At 40.2% G+C, this 20,475-nt stretch overlaps 1 long non-coding RNA gene across 1 annotated transcript in view; it reads left to right on the forward strand.

Annotated features, from left to right (window-relative positions):
- LOC129143957 (uncharacterized) overlaps positions 1 to 20,475 on the forward strand; it is a 190,063-nt gene that overhangs the window by 30,774 nt on the left and 138,814 nt on the right. The window contains exon 2 of the long non-coding RNA XR_010157211.1: positions 1,211 to 1,253. This is a non-coding gene — a long non-coding RNA (uncharacterized LOC129143957). The remainder of the gene's footprint in view (positions 1 to 1,210; positions 1,254 to 20,475) is intronic.

Below are 20,475 nucleotides of genomic sequence, written 5' to 3' on the forward strand. Positions count from 1 at the left end.
ACTGTAGTGGTTAGGGGAAGTGGGGGCCACATGGCCTGTGGTGACAGAGAGTGCGTTGCTTAAAGGAAAAGGTTTTATAGCCAATGTGGGAGTGGAAGTCATCTGGCCTCATGCATCAGAGGAAGCCAGAACTGGGTTCTCAGGACAAAGCTGAGAATCAAAAACGTTCTCATGAATGGGGCGAAGAAAATTTCCATCCCATCCATAGAGTGGCATAGACTTGGCTCCCTGCCCTAGACCATGTTGAAACAGAGTTGATTGAGAGTCAGTCAGACCCCAGTTCTGTGGCACAGGATGGGGCCAAGGGGCTTGAATTCTTGTTTCACGTGCAGTATGGAAAACTTGTAGTGCAGGAATGGAGAGACCAACCTAAAAGCCTGTCCTGGACTGGTGAGCCCTGTAGATTCCAGGCTGAGGCAACTATGTGGACACTTCCAAATAATCTCCTAATTAGTTCACTGACCAATGGAAGAGCATCCCCTCACAGTCTTGCACACATAACCTCAAAAGGCACAGGAGCTTTAGGGGAAGGCTGCAAGGACTATAGAGATGCATGGCATCTGCTTGTTTTCATTTTCAGCTCACTCTCCCTTTTCCCCCTCTGCACACCCTAATCCCCAGGAAAACTGCCACAGCCAGTCAGTCATCACCTTTTTTTCCTGATAGTAATGCTCTTCTTAATTTCTTTCCTAGATGTGTTGCACTGATATTTAGATATTCAACCCTGGATCCCCATAGTAGATATGGCCACAGAGATATATTGTGGGATGAGGAAGTCAACTTTCTTCTGGTGGTAGTCATTTGAAGCATTGTGTTCCAAATACTCCTATCAAAGCTTTGTGGTCCAGACAATGTCTATTCCATGATCCCGCTAGTTTGCCTAAAAGTATTCCTTTGGTTCTGCCTTTTACCATCAAATCCTCCATGTTCATTTCCATGTGGAAGTAATATCTCCCTTTCTCCAAAGCTCCACACCTCTTTGTGTCCTTCTCTCATGATATTTGTTGATTTATTGTTGCCTGGTTCTATTTTTGCACTTGTCTCATGTTTCTTCCTAAAATAAGCTCCTTGATTCCAAGTCCAAGGATCTTTCCAATGAACCACACTGTTTCAATTGAGTCTCCATTTTCAATAGAATTATAAAAACCACACAAACAAAAACAACTTTTTTCTCTATTTTGAAATCACTCTTTCTTCTCTTTTGTACTAGGTCCCTTCTAAGATAATCATGAGCAATTCTGTTTCCTCTTCAGGTAAGACTTTCTTATGAATTACTTACAATAGTTAGTTTAAATGTTATAGAGATTTATTATCTATTAGGACAGATAATATTGTTTATATGTGTGTGTATCTGTGTTGGGGTCAATTTATATCAATCTTCCTCTTGGAATAAAAGGATGAGGCTGAGCCGCAAGGACTCCTTTAGTTCTTGCTCCAAATGTTACTGAAAGAACCAAAGACCTACCTGAGGCAGATGAGAAAGGACAACCTGTTTCAAAGGTAGTAGTGGTGCCCCACCTTGTTTAGGGCAGGACAGAACTTTGATCTTCTCTTTGGTGTTACTCACTGTTTACTTCTCTCCAGTTTCTGTGTCTGCCTCTTTCCCATTTCTCATCAGCAATGAAGGTAGTTACCAGTTAGGCACTCCCTAACGTAGAAGGTGACTGCAGCCTCTGGAGACTAGGGCAAGGAGAGGGTGAGTTCAAAATTAAATGCCAGCGTGGCTAAAGGATGTTTTAGCTAAGGAACTGTTGGTTTTGGGGAACAGAAACCCTTTCAAGGAAGCTCAAGTCAATAGGGAGTTTATAAGGATGCAAAGAGATCCCATGGAAACACACAGGAAAGATAGCAAAGTCTTCTGGTAACTGGAAAGTCTCTGGAAAAGTCCATCTCTTGTCCATTTTCCCACATGCTCACTTCATCTTTCTTTACCCAAAGACTTTCTTCTTCACTCTAACAACAGGAGGTTTTCATAGCCCCCTGTGAATAGCCATTCTAGTCCCAGGGTCTTCATGATCTTCTATCTCCCCTCCCCAGAGGTAACCGACCCAATTTCTGGGTCTTAATTCCATGTCCCTGGGAGACTAAATCTGACTGGCCTTGCTTGGATCAAGCATCTACCTTTGGTCTGATATTGTGCCCCAGATTAAGGACAGGAGCTGGGAAAATTTAGAGTGGGGAGGATAAATTTCTGAGGTGTCTGTGGGTTTGAAATCTCTTTAAAGAGACGTGGATGGGAAGAAAATTTCAAGTATAGCTAGAAAGATGCAAGGCCAGTACGCACTCTGGACCAGCTTCAGTATGAATCAAAGTCATGCCTGCATTCCAACCCAATATGGCCAAACTTTCATTAAGCCCAGCTGGCCCAGGAGTCTACTTTTCAGGTAAGTTTCTGTATTGAGTGATGAACCACTGAGAAAAGACTGAAAAGGACAAAGTCTTTGGAATGACTCTATCAGTAGTCTATTGTCAAATGGTCACCACATCAAGGGCCTTTGCCTTCAAAGAAGGCAATTTATTCTTCTGCATAATTCATAGAACTTCCACTTGGAAATGTTCTGAATTACAGTTTCTTATTCAAATTAGGTTTAAGAAAACAGTTTTTATTTCTGAGACACTTGCCTCTCAAAGCATATTTCTTGAGGTTTAGCAACTATTCTCTTAGTTTTTCAGGGACTGGTAACTCAAGAATAGAATTGGGAAGGTTTTGACCTCCCCAGTATAAGAAGGGAAGAGTGGCAGTGTTTGTGCTTTCCTTAGTAGTTTTCTGGACTGTGGCCTCTTTTAAGTCACATAGGGTGACTGTCTTGCTGCACGTCACTGTATGCATCCTACTGATTGATCCACTAGGGTGACTGAATGAAGGCCGTGTTGTAATAATAGTAGTAGAAATAGCAATAACAACAGTAATTACAGCCACCTCAGGTGGCTACTTATTAGAACTTCCTAACACTTTATATCTACTGCAATATTTAATCCTCACTACAAAAATATGAATGTGGCATTCTCCCTATTATATACAGAAAAACTTAGATGACTTGAATATCTTTGCTTTTTTCATTCTGACAAGACAGTGGACCTAAGCTGTGTCTATACAATGTCCAACAGCTAGTCAAGTCAAGTCAAGGGTTGTACATATGCAAAACTGTTTGATTTGCATATGTTTTTGCATATAGTTTTTATTTGTGTTAGTATGTCTGTTAAATAGTCCAGTGGTTATTTCTCACTATCACTATTTACATACTAGCATCTTCCTATATCTGCACAAAATAAAATGGAGACTTTCAATTCAAGGCGTGTTTTAGGCCACATACTCTACCAACCAATGCAAAGGAATATATCACATTTATTCCATTAAATGACAGGCATAATCAATATCTTATAAAATTAAGAAAAGAAAAAAAGGAATCTGTGGCCAGTTATGCACAAGTTGCATAAAAATAATGATAGTGAGGCCATGTTTTCTCCCATATAACGTAAAACAAACCTTTAAGACCTGCATTCCAAAGTGTTGAAATCATTCTTTAATGGATTTAAATAAAGAGAAAGAAATTTCTCACCAATAATAAAAATATTATTATTTTAATGCACCCATAAAAGCTGCATTATTGATCACTGTTTTCTAGTGAGTATTTTACATTTCATTAATATTTACAGTGGCATTAATCATGGTCTGGATGTGAGATTTGAGTGACAGCACTTTCATTGAGGTTCCCACTCATTTTTAAATTTGCAGTCTGTTGCGCATGTCAGATGTCTCCAAAATGTCTAAATCAATGTGATCTACTGGACAAAAAATGTGAGTTGGGAACTTGAGAGTTTTGAGTTTCTATTGGTGTCACTAGTGACTTCCAATGGAACCTTAAAATTCTTGCCTTTCATTATCTGTAACTTTGAAATAGGACTAATACTTGTTTTCTGAATAATGGATTTTATCTATACCTTCCCTCCTAGCACAAGTATTGTGGTCATCTAATATGTTTAGGACATTTTTTTCCCTTTATTTCATCAGAGGCAGTGTTGTGCTAGAGAAAGCACAGAGAGTTGGAGGTTGGATTTTAAATCTAGAGTCATTTACTAGTTTGTGACATGGATCAAAACACATAACCTTTTTGAGTTTCAATTTTCTCATCTGTAAAATAGGGATAACAATGATCTTCCAGAAAGGAGATGAGAATTAAGTGAAATAATCTAAGTAAGATGCCCAGCATATTAGGCATTCAGGAAAGTTTTTCTCCCTTATTATATTATGTAAAATGTTATAATTAACAGTTTCTGAAGGTTTGGAGAAAAAAAATTCCTCCCTTTTTATGGAGATTTTTCAAGAATCTTTTCAAGAAGGATTACTGTTTCCTTGGTTTATGCATAGTGAATAATTTTTTTCCTTTTTTCTTGTATTTCTTCTATTTGCCCTTTTATTCACTTTTCACCAGAGATATGCAGGATTGCCCATTAAGTTTTAGGAATATTTTTAAAAAACTGAGGCAAGGGGATAGGTGGAGGTGGTGTATCTCTTGATGCTGTAATAACAATAGGGAATTTAGCTCTTTTATGAAATAAATATGAAAATAAATATAAAGTTAAAATGTCTAGGAGGCACTGGCACAAATCTGGGTAAGTTCCCTGGGTTGGGGGAGGGGTACCTTAGCTTAAATTCCTCCTTTTTGAGAACGAGTTTTGTTACCTTTGGTCAGTTGCCCTTTTCCTTTGACTTCCTGGCTGGTGGGAGATTTTTGGTGCTGAGAGTCCAATTTTTAAAAATGGCTGGAGCAGAGTCAGAGAAGGAGATTCCTGTTTATTTTCACTACAGTAGCTGCCAAAGGTGATCACCAGGATAGTCACTTTCACATAGTCCTTAACTCATCATTAGAATAGATATGATTCTTCCCCTAACCCCCATATAGTTCCATGCCATTTTATGTACTAATTAATACTTTTGAATGCTGTTGAGCCATTTTGAAGATGACCCCACTGAAATTAAGATTTGTTTTGGGAGAATGGCTGACATGGCCAACAGGGAATGAAAGATGTCACCACGTTGTGCCTAGGTGATATGGTTTGGCTCTTTGTCCCCACCCAAATCTCACGTCAAATTGTAATCCCCAGAGTTGGAAGAGGGGCGTGGTGAGAGGCGATTAGCTCATGGGGGCAGACGTCCCCCTTGCTGTTCTCATGATAATGAGTTCTTGCCGACCATGTGAGGATGTGCTTGCTTCTCCTTCACCTTCTGCCACAATTGTAAGTTTCTCCCTAGAAGCAGAAGCCTATACAGCCCACAGAACCATGAGCCAATTAAACATCTTTTCTTTATAAATTACCCAGTCTCAGGTATCTCTTTATAGCAACATGAGAATAGACGAATACACCAGGTAAGATTTGTCCTCTGCTGCACATCTATAGCCACTGTTCCTGATTGCTGGCAATGGTCCAGCAGTTAGAACAGACCCTTGGGCCTAGGAGAACTTTGTTATTCGTTGCTGTTCTATCGAAGTGGGCCATTTGCTGTTGTGGTCCCAGGTCAGAGAAGAGCCAGCAGTGTCTTTGCTTAAGCCTTTGAGAATGTTCTGCCATCCCTCTTCTGCATTTTGAAGAAACAGCTTCAAGGCACCTATTTTTTAAAGGACAGATAAATTGTTATATAATGGAGAACACTTTTCAGACCATTCAAGTCTTGGGGCCTGTTTTGGCTGAGACATGAGACAAAACTATCCTCTTTGTGGGAACTAGCTCTCTTGTCCCTCTTGCCTTTTAAAGTCATTAACAGCATGCTAAGCAATTTGGAATGTCCAACCACTGACTCAGCTAGGTTTCATTGCTTTGTTTACTTTGCTTTACATCTTCAGCCTCTTCATATTGGCATTATGTAAAAGCCTTCTTCCTAAAAATGTAGACATTTCAGTTGGATTTGAGCAACCCAGAAAAAGTTGTTTTCTTAATTTGGGCAAGATCCATTTGTCAGAGTTTTTGCCTATCTGTAGATGTGCATGTTTCTATACATTGGGTGATACACACACACAGTTCATTGGAGTTGGGGTTCATCATTCCACAAGCATAGATTGAGTTTAGAAACTACAGGAAGCCTTGGAAAGTATTCACCACTTTTAAGGTTTTGATACCTTGGTTCAGTTCCTAAGTGTTGGGAAGTTTCAAAGGGTAGGACAAACTGGGTGGGGGTGAGCAGTGGTGAGAATACAAGTCAAAATAGAACAGGCAAGACTTAAGGACTAGAGTGGTGGAAAGGACAGAGGACCAAGGGCCAGGAGCCCTGGGGCTTCAGCCTGGTACTTCCATTAATTACCGGAATGAACTGGAACACATCCCCTCTGGGCTTCAGTGCCCTCATCTGTATAATGAGATAGTTGGTCTAGATTGGGGGTTGTTGGCCAACTATGGTCTGTGGGCCCAATTAGCCCCCAGCTTGCTACTGTAAGTGACATTGTGCTGGGACACGGCCATGGCCATTTGTTTAGATACTGCCAATGACTATTTTCTTGCTACAAAGGCAGAGTTGTGATAGAAATCTTATGACCCACAAAGTCTAAATATTCATCATCTGGTCCTTTAAGGAAAATGTTTCTTCAGTCTTGGTCTAAAGGATTTCCATCATTTGAGCTCTAAACTCTGTAATTTCTCTTTATCTTGAACTGATCTTTTTCTCTAAGCACTCTATGGGGAGACTATCTTTCTCACCAATTGGATAAGTTCTTCTTTTCACTCTGAGGCCAGATACACATACTTGACAATAAATGGGACTTGAAGGCAAAAAATCAGATTCTCTAGGAAAAGGAAAACAAGATGGAAGATGATGCAAAAGATGAGAATTTGGAGGAGTTTGGCCAAATGAGAGAGGCGTGCTTAGCCACACTGGGCTGTACTCCCAAAAGCCCTCCTTCAGAATTCTTCAGGGGCAGCATCTGAGGCCCATACATAATGAAATTGGTCGTGTAACGGGGAAGTTCACACTCAGCAATTTTAATGGAATGAGGCTGGACCAGCTGGTTGGCAGGGGGGTTTCCCCTTTGGGAGATGCTACTGTGATTCATATGTGTGGGTTGACTACAAAGAAGTTCTGAGTAGGGAAAGGAGGGGACAGGAGAAGGAAAAAGACAGAGAGAGGGAGGACAGGGATGGGCAAGTTAAGACACCACAAAGCAGCAAGCATTGAACAGGACAAGGGCTGTCTTTGTCCTAGGCATTCTGGGGGCAGAAAGGAGAATGGGACATAGCCCCCACTGAGAAGCTAAGCTTTAGGCCAAGGGCTTAAAGACAAAGGCACAGCTTCCCGTGGGATGAGAAAAAGTACCCCCAGGAAGGGCAAACCAAGACAGATGGAATCACTTTTACAAAAAAAAAAAAAAAAATAGAAAAATACCCAGACTGTCCAAGTCCCACATTTTATATCTAAATCCTAGCAAGGCCTGGAAATGCTAATGATAAAAATTTCGCTGAAAATACACACATTTCTGTCTACTTCTCAACCTGGTAAACAGGGTCCTTCGTCATCTATTCCTTTCTTACCTCTCCAGCTTCATCACTCATCTCTGTACCATTTCTGCTCCATTCTTAGCCACACTGAACTGTTTCCTTTTCTTTTAATAGACCGAATCACCCCTGCCTCCCGGCCTTAGTCACTCCTGCTGCCACCTGTGGCTGGAGTTCCCTCCATGCTAAGTCTGCCCCACATCCCCTGCTGCTACTTGTCCTTCAGATCTCACTCAGTCCCTGCATCAGCTCCCCCAGGAAGCCTCCTCTGAACCCCAAGGCTAGGTCGGGTCTCTTCTTATATGTTATCACAATATTAGGTATATTTCCTATCACACTACATGATAATTTCTTGTCCATCTTTCCCAGTTAGTTCAGGTTCCCTCTGTGGGGTCTCTCCTTGTGGGCTAGTTTGCGTTTACTCACTGTGGCTTCAGAGCCGTCAGACTCTTACCTGGAGGACCAGGGATTCAAAGGCAAGTGTACCAAGAGGACCAGGAAGAAGCTTGGTGCCTTCTGATAACCCATCCTCTGAAGTCCCACAGTGTCACCTCCTCTGTACTGCCAAGAATGCCCAGATTCAAGGGGAGAGAGCACAGACCCCACTTCTCCATGGGACTAGGGTCAAAGTCACATGGTAAGAAGAACATGTGGGATGGAAGATATTGATTATCTCTAGAATATACCCATGTGCCACACCGATGTTTCAGTGACATTTATGAGATACATTATAAAGCTTTTATTCCCTGTAAACACCTATGTGTTCTGGATACCTGTAAGTACATCTGAGGCTCTTAACACTCAGGATCTCTGTCACAATTCTAGCAGAAATCTCATCATTCTTTCAAAGCTATTTAGCACACACAGCACTCAGTCTGGAATCTGAACTGACTCAGGGTATGTACTAGCTTATATTCCATCTATGAAATATACCACAAAACATGCAATCAATAGTGTAGCAAATGTCATGAGTGGTAGAAACCATAAAGAAAAAGACTGACAAGTTTAACTACAGACAAATGAAAATCTTTAGAAGTAAACCAAATTGAGAAAAATTAAAACTGAGAAACTTTTGTAACATTATGAAAGACAAATAATTGGTATTCTTAACATGAAGAAATTCTGCAACTAAATTAGAAAGGATAAACAGTCCAACAGGAAAAATATGAGGATATAATTTCTTTAACAAAAGTAATAAAGCACCATTTTATATTTGCCTATCAAATAAAAACAATGAGTCACCATTTCATTTTTGCCTATCAAATTGGTAAAGAGTAAAAATAATTCTAATGTCCACATTGTCTGGAGCCTGGGGAAATGGACTCTCTCACACACTGCTGGAGGAAGAAACAGTACTTTTCTGGAGAGCAATTTGGCAATAGGTGTGGAAAGCCTTTGAAAAAATATGCCCTTTGATCCAGCAATTTTTTATATGGTGGTTTATCCCATGATGGTAACAGGGCATAAGCACAAAAATGTTTGGACAGAAATATTATTTTCAGTATTGTTTATGTTAGAAAAATCTGGGATTAACAGGGTCAAGTAACAATGAAATACTTTGCCACTTTAAAATTTATTTCATATTTCATATATTAGGTTGGTGCACGTATGTATATGCATATATATATATGTATTTATATATAAATTCTTTTCCACAAATGCAAAGGCATTTGTAATATATTTTTAGGTGAAAGAGCATAGGATAGTTTCAAAACAGCAAATATATAATTCTATATATGTGTATATGTGTATATCTTTAGGAGAACAATAAAAGGATGAAATGCCATACATCTAAGTATCATCAGAGGCTACCTCTGCAAAGTATGATTATGGATGGTCTGCTATAAAGTCTTTTTAATCAGTGCATCTCACACGGTTTGGCTGTGTCCCCACCCAAACCTCATCTTGAATTGTAGCTCCTATAATTCCCGCATGTTGTGGGAGGAACCCAGTGGGAGATAATTGAATCATAGGGGCTGTTTCCCCCATACTGTTCTCATGTAGTGAATAAGTCTCACAAGATCTGATGGTTTTTATAAGGGGTTTCCCCTTTCACTTGGTTCTCATTCTCTCTCTTGCCTGCCTCCACGTAAGATGTGCCTTTCGCCTTCCGCCGTGATTGTAAGCCACGGGGAACTGTGAGTCCATCAAACCTCTTTCTTTTGAAATTACCCAGTCTTGGGTATGTCTTTACTAGTGGCAAAAAAAGGGACTAATACAGTATCCAGAGCTTTCTTTGAAATGAACCTATCCATGCTATTTTTAAAAACTCTGAACATTAATGTGACCTTCACCTTTTTCCAAATGTCTGTTAAATTACACAATAAATGGATATATTCTAATTGTAAAAGTTCAAGCAATATAGTAAATATAATAGCATAAATACATAATTTATATTAATGTGTATTATATAATATATAGTATAAATATAAATATGCACTATAAAAGAAAATCCTCCTTTACCGTTATTTTTCAAAGAAAAAAATTAGGCCAGCTTCCATCCCTCACCATTTATAAACACAACCCAGACTTAGTTAAATGCACACCAATGGATTTAGTATCTGAACACAATTTAATAACTGACTATTATTTCAGTTTAATGGGCCCAAGTCGGGAAACCACACCATCATGGAAGAGGCAGAGCCCAGCTAACTCCGACTAGTGTGCCCATGATGAAATGCCTTTGCCCAGGAGAAGCACTGAGAAACTGGGCTGGTCACATTTTAATATTCCACCCAAGGAGTGCAAGAAGGTAACCTGAGGCATGGAGAGCTCCACCCAGGGCGCAACCCTGGTTTTTAAAGGTGGGCTGTGGTTCTGAAGGCCAGACCAAGGGGCATTGCTTAAATGTCAACCTTAGGAGTGAAATTTGTTCTCCTAAGGCTGTTGATGCTGTAAAAGTCCAGCCAAATTGCACTTTTGATTAGACCTGAGCTGTTTTTATAAAGCTGTGACAAAAACCATCAGTAAGTAAGACTTAAAGAAAGCTTTTATTTCTTCTCATTTATCCCCCTTGCCTTCACATTTACAAAGCTTACAAGGAAAAAATCCTGCCAGCATGAATTTCCTCTGTTTCACTATTGCCTGTGAAAAGCATTTTAGGTCCACCGGTAAGAATCTGTTTGTGTAGGTAATTTCTTCTGAGGAAACTTGGATTTTTTTCTGCCTACTGATTGCAAAGGAATGACTTGCATCTCATAAAAGATACAGGTTTGATCATTAGAATCCCTGCACGACTTCTCCCCTTTCTGTGCCCTGATCCCTTAGTGCGTATACAGGGCATAGTCAATTTATCTATGCTTCATTTTCTTTGAAATGAGATAAATACAGAATACTCTGGTGATAGTATTGGGAAGAAAGAAACATTTTCTAGAGGTTTCTATTACATTACACATTACCCAGAGACAATGGGGCAACTTAAAAGAATGAAGACAGAGAGAGGTTTACAAGAATTTTGGGGAAACACTAAGCAATTAAGCAGAAAAAGCTGTAGAACTACAAAGCATTTTACTGTGTTCTGCTAGTATCAAAAGCCTATTTTTGCTTATACTATTAAGTACTTTGATTTGTTGCTTTAGCTGATATTTTCTAGTGCTACCTGTCAAATTATAATGATTATTTTCAAGAATCCACTACCTCTCCGCATTTTAAGCAATACCTATTGTAGATATATGTAAGCTCTAACATAGTCAAATAAGACCATAGGCTCTTCCCAGACCTATCCACCAGTTCTGAATCCACATAGATCAGATAATATTTTTAAATGCTGGACTGACTGACTGGCCCCCTCTGCTACTGGAAAGATTATAGGGTGGTGCTAAAGAGCGTGAGTTTGGAGCAGAGGCTGGAGTTTGGGTGCCAGCTCTGGCGCTCATTCACTTTTTCCTTTTAGCAAGTTCCCTAGCCTGAGTCTGTTTTCTCATTGATAAAATGGGATGATAACACCTATCTCACAGAACTGTAGGAGGTTAAAATAAAATCATGCATAGTAAGCTCTTAGTCCAGTGCCAGGTAGGGAGTACCCATCTTATAAGTGTATTGGAACCTCTTTCCCATACTACAATACAGACGTCGTTGGTCTCCTGTGGTTTGCAAAGCCATCTTCCACTCATCTCTGCTTCTTGCCATCTTTCTGCAGCTCTACGAGATATTCCCTCAGGACATAGACCAGTCAGTAAATGTCCCCTCTTTTTCCTACACTTTGCTACTATTTTGTCTTGGATCCATTCTCCCTCCCAGATAGTTAACCTCATGAGGGCAGAGAATTTTTTTCTATTTTGTGTACAGAAATATCGGGGAGCATGTCCTTGGACTTCTGACAGGACATAGAATGGAGGGGTGTGGAATCAATTTGCTATAATTCACAAAGGGCAGGGTTTCAAACACAGATGGAAATGGAGGCCCAGAGAGGGAAAATAACCTTCCCCAAAACATAGAGCCTCCTTTTGCTGAAGCTGGAACAGGTGTCTCTCTGTATGGCAGTGGGATCCCCATGTTGCCTCTCTGGGCACCTTCCTCAGCTGCTCTCTCTGAACCCATTACTCATTGTTCACCCATTCAGTCCACAGAATGGTTAGTTCTTAGATGTGTTTGCACTCATCTCTGCTTTGCGGTTTAATCTAGGAGAACTGGTCTCCTTAAGGGGGCTGGCCCCATCCCAGGATACCAACAGAAGGTTCTGTCTTGTCATTTGGCACCTGCAAGCTTCCAGTGATGCAAGAAGCTAGATGCGCTGCATGTTCTGCATCCAAGTCCCTCAGCCACGTTGATTTTGGGATGCAGTCAGTCCCTGGCAAACCTTTGGCTTGGCCTGCAGCTTGATTCCATGTTGGTGCCATGTAATGTTTGCCAGTCTCCTGAATAAAGAAAGATTCAGGACAGCTTCTGGTACTGCCAATCAAGGCTTAAACTTTCCATCCTATGTGAGTGAGCCTTGGTTGGTCTTACAGCTCCCTTTAAATTAAAATAGCCAAGTGATTAAATATTCATGCTTTGCTTATTTCAGTATATTTAATTTATTATGTATCACTTTTCTTGGGTTTTATATAAACTTGCCTGAGGACTTTCTTTTTTTCAGCTTAAATTCTGGCAGAATGTTCCCTTTTCCTTGGCAGGGTGTTGATTAGTTAAAGTCTGCTTAGCTCAGAAGCTTTTTTTTTTTTTTACAGATTGCTCTTGCACTTTAATAAAAATGATATTATGGTCATTATCACCAACATTAATCAATCTTTAGTGATCATTAATGTGGCACCTAAGATGAGGTGCCATTAAAACATCTACTTCATTTTATTCCAAGCCTGGAATCATTGCCTTCAGTTTTTCTACCCAACATTTTCTATTCACTTAGGATGGGAAAAATGAAGGAGAGACTGGTTTCTTTTATTCTGCCCATTTCTGTCATGGATAAAAATGAAATCATATCTTTCTTCCATCTTTTTACAGAGCAGGTCTTCACCAAATTCTGTCTTGTAACTGTCTTAGTTTGGAATATGTGATCAGAGGGCTATTTCTCAGACCTGATGAGTAGGCTACCTCTTCTTCTAAAGCTTTCCTAATGCCTAGATTTATAAGGTAAAGCATGAGTGAGGCTGGAGTGGGGCTCAGAGCTCATACTAATGCATAGAAGTTTTCCTCCCTCATCTAAAGCAAGGAGGTAAACACACACACACACACACACACACACACACACAATTGGATTGGATTTCACAAAGCTTCTAATTGCTGCTTTTTGAGAGCTATTTTTCTCTTTTTAAAAAGTCATAAGGTCCTGTTGGATGCAATTTCAAAATATATGAATAATGATCCCTTGATTATAAAGAGCTAATTAAAAATTTCAGGCTTTGTCCCCACCATCTTAAACTTGCACTACCTCTTGCCACCACCCACACAGCATCTGCTGGAACCTAAAAATGAGTTTCAGTATTAGCCTATGAAAATAACAAAACAAAGTTAGAAATTAAAATTAGCTGCCAAAGAAGAAATCATATGTCACTCCTCTGCTGAAAAACACTGTATAAACACCAAGAAAAGAAAGAAAAAAGGAAGGAGGAAGGCAGAGAGGGAGGGAGAGAGAATGGAGAAGAAGGCACAAAGGAAGGGAGGAAAAAAGGGAGGGAGGAAGGAAAGAGGGAGGAAGGGAAGAGGGAGGGAAGGAAGGAAGGAGGGAAGGAGGGAGAGAGAAAGGGAGGGAGAAAGGGAGGGAAGGAGAAAGGGATGGAGGGAGCAAGGGAGGGAGGGAGAAAGGAAGGGAAGGGAGGAAGGAAGAGAGGAAGGGAGGGAGGAAGGGGAGGGAGGGAAGAAGGAAGGAAGGAAGGAAGGAAGGAAAGGAAGGAAAGGAAGAAAAGGAGGGAAAGGAAGGAAAGGAAGGGCAGGAGGGAGATCAGACACACTAGATAGAAACTTAAGAAATGTGCAGGAAGTGTATGAAGGAAATTTTAAGAGTTCCTGTGGGACATAAAACAAGGTTTAATAATAGACATCTAATTTTGAATTGAAACAAATAATCTTTTGAAAAGATAATTTTTTTCCAAATTAATTTGTAAACTTCATGTATTCATAAACAAAATTTTAAAAAAGAACTTTATAAAAGCCATTCTAAATCTTCTATTATCTGGAAGACTAGTTAAGAATAATAAATTTTGTTAAAAAAATTAGGGAATACTGGTTTTGCCAGATATGAAATTTAAAAGATAAAATAATTAAAATGATGCTTACTGATACAAGAATAGACTGATGGGTTAAAAAAAAACAGGAACAAACACATGTATATATGAATATACATTTTTTATAAAAGGAAATTTATTAAAAGATATATAAGTTCCTGTTGGGCAGGTTGGCAAGGGACAACGCCAGGAAACTCAATAATTTAATAAATGATACCAAATGTGCCTGTCCCAGAAAAAAGTTGCCAGAGACATCTCTCAGCTCTATTGAGAAGAATGGCCTCCTTGATGCACCAGGCGAACATGTTTCTGCAATAAATGTTGAAGCCGTTGAGGATTCAGAGTCCGTATTGATGATGGCTCATGTCTGTGGGACTGACACTCTTCTGGGTGTGTTGCCACCTCTTGGGCTGAGCTGCTGCTGCCAGGTGTAAAATCCTGCAGTGGCGCTCAGTTCTCAAAACCCCAGTGCTCCTGGCTCGCATGCTCAGCTGCTGGTGATCACGAGCTGGTGATTCTCCGTGAATTTGCAACCTGGATGAATATAGCAATTAGGTTTTAGTTCAGACAAATTTACGCCCAGGAACCAGCAGCTGGTGGGGACTTGTTGACTGCTACCCATAAATATTTTATATGTGAAAGAGGTGACATTTCAGACAAGTAAGAGAAGGATTCTTTATGGTTTTAGGAAAACTATTTGATGAGGTGTTATATTCATTTCTGGTGGCTGGTGTAACAAATTAACACAAATTTGGTGGCTTAAAGTGACAGAAATTTGTCCTCCCACAAATCTGGAGGCCAGAAGTCCCAAATCAGTTTCACTAAGCCAAAATCAGTGTTCACAAGGCTAAGCTCCCTCTGGAGGCACTAGGCAAGAATCTGTTCCTTGCCTCTCCCAGTTTCTGGTGGCAGCTGGTGTTCCTTGGCTTGTGGCCACATCACTCCAATCTCTGCCCGAATTTTCACATTGCCTTCCCCTCTTCTGTGTGTGTCAAACCTCCCTCTGTCTCTCTATTACAAGGACACCTGTGATTGGATTAATGGACACCTGAATAGTCCAGGATACTCTGCCAGGTCAAGACCCTTAATACACTGTCAAGGTCTTCTTTCACTTATACGGTAACATTTACAGGTTCCACTGATTAGGACCTGAAATCTTTGGGTGGCCATTATTCAGCCTCTGACGGGGTGAACTAGGTTCTTATTTTACCCATACAGTGAATAAATGTATGATGTGTCAAATAATTAAAAGATATTAAGGCAAATAGTTACTGGATCTCAGAGATTACCTTTTTAAACATAAAAGATTGATGGTCTTGCTGATGTAGAAATTAAACACTTGTTTATGCCTGCAATTACCATAAACAAAATTACAAAGAATTAACAAGCTGGAAAAAGTATTTGTGAGACAAAAGTTCATATCATTAATATATGAGGAGCTTTTATAAATCAGAAAAATATATATATATATCCTAATAGAAAAATTATCCTAGAACAGGGACAGGCATTTCACAAAAGAAGAAAATCAAAAGGTCAATGAACATTAAAAAAAATGCTCTTGTAGTAACAAAGAGCATGTGAAATGTTGATAATGTATTAGTTTTGGATAACACATTGGCAAAAATTATAAAAATTGCAATAACCAATAATGGCAAGGGAATGAGGAAATCAATGCTTTTATGCCCTATTAAGTGGTATCTTAATGGGTACGGGCTTTCTCAAGAGCAATTTTGCCATACATGTGAAAGACTTTAACATCTGTATTCTCTTTGAATCAGAAATTGTGATTTTAAATTATGGTAAAAAGTGAGCAACTATGCAAAATGAGTTCATCACCTATATTCTTTATAGCTTCATTAAAATGTGGAAAAATTACAAGTAGTCTAATATCTCACAGTAGAAGATTGGTTAAAAATTTTGATATAGCTATAGGATGAGATACATGCAGGCTTTATAAATTCTAATGAGATGGAAAATGTTCACAACATGCAGTTAAATGAGAACAGCAAGTATCAAGACCATCTGCATATCTGGGCCTGTAAGTGTGTGTGTATATGTATATGTGTATCTGAAATGATGACTGAAAATGTTCACAGTGGTCCTCATTGGAGGTAGGATTATGGGTGATTCCCTCCTCCATTTAACACTTTTAAAATTTTCATAGTGAGTATGTATTACTTTTATAATTTGGAAAGAAAAAAAGTCAATGTATATATTTTAAAATGATCTCCAGAATAAAGTCAAATCCTCTAAATGTGGCAAATACAGACCCTTTATAATCTGTTTCTGTCTACCTTTCCATTTTCACCTCCCTTGAGTACCCACTACCAGCTCAATGTTTCTATAGCAACAATGAATTTCTTGGCCTTTTCTGAACTGGATCCTGTGTTTTCATAAATCTATGTCTTTACACATGTTGTTCCTTCTGGCCTGGATCTCTAGAGAACCCCTGCCACTCATTCAAAATGCATCCCCCTAAGGTGGGCAGAGAGTTTTCATGATGCCCTCTGGCAGAATAAGCCACTTCCTCTTTGCTGCCACAGCACAGCACACGTCAACACATTGTGATTGTATTTCCACCCTGTTTGTATGCCATGGGACCAATTCCCTCCAAGGACTGTGAGTTCAGTGCACGCAAGAACCCAGCACAGAGGGGTGGTTCCAAGATGGCCGAATAGGAACAGCTCCAGTCTACAGCTCCCAGCGTGAGCGACTCAGAAGACAGGTGATTTCTGCATTTCCAACTGAGCAAACGGCACACCAGGAGATTATATCCAGCGCCTGGCTTGGAGGGTCCCACACCCACGGAGCCTCACTTATTGCTAGCACAGCAGTCTGAGATCAATCTTCAAGGTGGCAGTGAGGCTGGGGGAGGGGTGCCCACCATTGCTGAGGCTTGAGTAGGTAAACAAAGTGGCTGGGAAGCTCGAACTGGGTGGAGCCCACTGCAGCTCAAGGAGGCCTGCCTGCCTCTGTAGACTCCACCTCGGGGGGCAGGGCGTAGCCAAACAAAAGGCAGCTGAAACCTCTGCAGACTTAAATGTCCCTGTCTGACAGCTTTGAAGTGAGTAGTGGTTCTCCCAGCATGGAGTTTGAGATCTGAGAACGGACAGACTGCCTCCGCAAGTGGGTCCCTGACCCCTGAGTAGCCTAACAGGGAGGCACCCCCCAGTAGGGGCAGACTGACACCTCACATGGCTGGGTACCCCGCTGAGATGAAGCTTCCAGAGGAACGATCAGGCAGCAACATTTGTGGTTCAGCAATATTCGCTGTTCTGCAGCCTCCGCTGCTGATACCCAGGGAAACAGCATCTGGAGTGGACCTCCAGCAAACCCAACAAACCTGCAGCTGAGGGTCCTGACTGTTAGAAGGAAAACTAACAAACAGAAAGAACATCCACACCAAAACCCCATCTGTATGTCACCATCATCAAAGACCAAGGTAGATAAAACCACAAAGATGGGGAGAAAACAGAACAGAAAAGCTGAAAATTCTAAAAATCAGAGCGCCTCTCCCCCTCCAAAGGAATGCAGCTCCTTGCCAGCAGTGGAACAAAGCTGGATGGAGAATGACTTTCATGAGTTGAGAGAAGAAGGCTTCAGCCGATCAAACTTCTCTGAGCTGAAGGAGGAAGTTCGAACCCATCGCAAAGAAGCTAAAAACCTTGAAAAAAGATTAGAGAATGGATAACTAGAATAACCAACGTAGAGAAGTCCTTAAAAGACCTGCTGGAGCTGTAAAACATGGCACGAGAACTACGTGATGAATGCACAAGCTTCAGTAGCCGACTCAATCAACTGGAAGAAAAAGTATCAGTGATTGAAGATCACATGAATGAAATGAAGCAAGAAGAGAAGTTTAGAGAAAAAAGAGTAAAAAGAAATGAACAAAGCCTCCAAGAAATATGGGACTATGTGAAAAGACCAAATCTACATCTGATTGGTGTACCTGAAAGTGACGGGGAGAATGGAACCAAGTTGGAAAACACTTTGCAGGATATTATCCAGGAGAACTTCCCCAACCTAGCAAGGCAGGCCAACATTCAAATTCAGGAAATACAGAGGATGCCACAAAGATACTTCTCGAGAAGAGCAACTCCAAGACACATCATTGTCAGATTCACCAAAGTTGAAATGAAGGAAAAAATGTTAAGGGCAGCCAGAGAGAAAGCTCGGGTTACCCACAAAGGGAAGCCCATCAGACTAATAGCTGATTTCTCAGCAGAAACTCTACAAGCCAGAAGAGAGTGGGGGCCAATATTCAACATTCTTAAAGAATTTTCAACCCAGAATGTCATATCCAAACTAAGCTTCATAAGTGAAGGAGAAATAAAATCCTTTACAGACAAGCAAATGCTGAGAGATTTTGTCACCACCAGGCCTGCCCTAAAAGAGCTCCTGAAGGAAGCACTAAACATGGAAAGGAACAACTGGTACCAGCCATGGCAAAAACATGCCAAATTGTAAAGACCATCAATGCTAGGAAGAAACTGCATCAACTAACAAGCAAAATAACTAGCTAACATCATAATGACAGGATCAAATTCACACATAACAATATTAAGCTTAAATGTAAATGGCTAAATGCTCCAATTAAAAGACACAGACTGGCAAATTGGATAAAGAGTCAAGACCCATCAGTGTGCCGTATTCAGGAGACCCATCTCATGTGCAGAGACACATATAGGTTCAAAATAAAGGGATGGAGGAAGATCTACCAAGCAAATGGAAAGCAAAAAAAGGCAGAGGTTGCAATCCTAGTCTCTGATAAAACAGACTTTAGACCAACAGAGATCAAAAGAGACAAAGAAGCCATTACATAATGGTAAAGTGATCAATTCAACAAGAAGAGGTAACTATCCTAAGCATATATGCACCCAATACAGGAGCACCCAGATTCATAAAGCAAGTCCTGAGTGACCTACAAAGAGACTTAGACTCCCACACAATAATAATGGGAGACTTTAACACACCACTGTCAACATTAGACAGATCAACGGGACAGAAAGTTAACAAGGATATCCAGGAATTGAACTCAGCTCTGCACCAAGCAGACCTAATAGGCATCTACAGAACTCTCCACCCCAAATCAACAGAATATACATTCTTCTCAGCACCACATTGCACTTATTCCAAAATTGACCACATAGTTGGAAGTAAAGCACTCCTCAGCAAATGTAAAAGAACAGAAATTATAACAAACTGTCTGTCAGACCACAGTGCAATCAAACTAGAACTCACGATTAAGAAACTCACTCAAAACCATGCAACTACATGGCAACTGAACAACCTGCTCCTGAATGACTACTGGGTACATAACAAAATGAAGGCAGAAATAAAGATGTTCTTTGAAACAAATGAGAACAAAGACACAACATACCAGAATCTCTGGGACACATTCAAAGCAGTGTGTAGAGGAAAATTTATAACACTAAATGCCCACAAGAGAAAGCAGGAAAGATCTAAAATTGACACCCTAACATCACAATTAAAAGAACTAGAGAAGCAAGAGCAAACACATTCAAAAGCTAGCAGAAGGCAAGAAATAACTAAGATTGGAGCAAAACTGAAGGAGATAGAGACACAAAAAATCAATGAAAGAAATAAAGGGTATTCAATTAGGAAAAGCGGAAGTCTAATTGTCCCTGTTTGCAGATGACATGATTGTATATTTAGAAAACCCCATCTTCTCAGCCCAAAATCTCCTTAGGCTGATAAGCAACTTCAGCAAAGTCTCAGGATACAAAATCAATGTTCAAAAATCACAAGCATTCTTATACACCAATAACAGACAGAGAGCCAAATCATGAGTGAACTCCCATTCACAATTGCTTCAAAGAGAATAAAATACCTAGGAATCCAACTTACAAGGGATGTGAAGGACCTCTTCAAGGAGAACTACAAACCACTGCTCAACGAAATAAAAGAGGACACAAACAAATGGAAGAATATTCCATGCTCATGGATAGGAAGAATCAATATCGTGAAAATGGCCATACTGCCCAAGGTAATTTAGGGATTCAATGCCATCCCCATCAAGCTGCCAATGACTTTCTTCACAGAATTGGAAAAAACTACTCTAACATTCATATGGAACCAAAAAAGGGCCCACATTGCCAAGACAATCCTAAGCCAAAAGAACAAAGCTTGAGGCATCATGATACCTGACTTCAAACTATACTACAAGGCTACAGTAACCCAAACAGCATGGTACTGGTACCAAAGCGGATACATAGATCAATGGAACAGAGCAGAGCCCTCAGAAATAATACCACACATCTACAGCCATCTGATCTTTGATAAACCTGACAAAAACCAGAAATGGGGAAAG

This window comes from Pan troglodytes, chromosome 4, assembly GCF_028858775.2.
Source record: "Pan troglodytes isolate AG18354 chromosome 4, NHGRI_mPanTro3-v2.0_pri, whole genome shotgun sequence".
Taxonomy (NCBI): Eukaryota; Metazoa; Chordata; class Mammalia; order Primates; family Hominidae; genus Pan; species Pan troglodytes.